Source organism: Stegastes partitus, unplaced genomic scaffold, assembly GCF_000690725.1.
Source record: "Stegastes partitus isolate 25-593 unplaced genomic scaffold, Stegastes_partitus-1.0.2 Scaffold1231, whole genome shotgun sequence".
NCBI classification, from domain to species: Eukaryota; Metazoa; Chordata; class Actinopteri; family Pomacentridae; genus Stegastes; species Stegastes partitus.
In genome coordinates this window covers 108,595-109,646 of record NW_007578962.1, presented here as the reverse complement: position 1 = coordinate 109,646, position 1,052 = coordinate 108,595, and the positions used below count along the sequence as shown (strand labels likewise).

The 1,052-nt window shown below is 46.2% G+C and overlaps 1 protein-coding gene across 1 annotated transcript in view; it reads right to left on the bottom strand.

Annotated features, from left to right (window-relative positions):
* Window positions 1–1,052, bottom strand: part of rmdn1 (regulator of microtubule dynamics 1) — a 13,472-nt gene that overhangs the window by 2,618 nt on the left and 9,802 nt on the right. The gene's annotated exons all lie outside the window — the stretch shown is intronic.

The following is a 1,052-nucleotide window of genomic DNA, read 5'->3' as shown; positions in this document are numbered from 1 at the left end:
ACCAATTAACCTCAGCATGTTTCTGGACATTATGGGAGGAAGCTGGAGAACCCGGAGAGAACCCACGCTGCACGAGGAGAACATGGAGACTCCACACAGAAAGATCGCGGTGCCTCCACTGGGACGTGAACCGGCGACCTTCTAGCTGCGAGGAAACAGTGCTACCAACTGTGCCACCCTGCAGCCCAATACAACAATATGTAGAATAAAATATTTAAAGGCAAAAATATATTTTAGAACCGAAGGCTTTTCTGCTGATGATCTCACTTCGTTTGTTGGTCTAAAGGGACCATTTTTGATATGATTTTTGTCATATTCTTTGTAGAATGCTGACAGAAACTGATGCTGCAAGGTGGCTCGGTTCTGAACACAGCACTGGTAAAGGTCTCCGGTGGTGTCCTGCCCCAGCACATTGGCATTGGATCCTTTGGGTCCTGAGGGTTGTGGAGTTGGGCCTCTGTGGATGTTCCAGGGCACTCCATGGATGCTTGAGCAGACTGTGATCTGGGGAATTTAAAGACCCAGTCGGCAGCTCGGCCTCTCAGTTGGTCTTTGAGGCGTTTCTGAGTAGTTTTTTGTGCTGACATGGGGGTCATCCTATGAAAAATCCATCCCAGTGTAGTTAACGGCTGTGAAAGGACACATGTTCATTCACATGTTTTAAGAAGTCATTTGGACAGACTTCATTGATTAAACAAATTTGGAGCTTTCGGAGCATGTTTGAGAGTTTGATCTGTCGGCCTGCCATCAGTTTGTGATGTAATCCTGGTATCCAGCACTTGTCTTTACCAACAGGGCAGAAAGAAGATCATGCAGTAATGATATTAGTAGTTGTTTCTACAAACCACTAGATGTGCTGTTTACTGAGAGCTGCTACCTCAGCTCTCAGTAAACAGCACAACTCCCATCCTGAAGGAGTCTTTACTGCTGCCGGGGACTCTAACCAGACAAACATCAGCTCAGTTCTGCTCAGTTTTTATCAAAACATTTAACGTTCAGCAGCAGAAACACACTCGACAACGTTCACACAGATGTGGAGGCTGTATACGAGG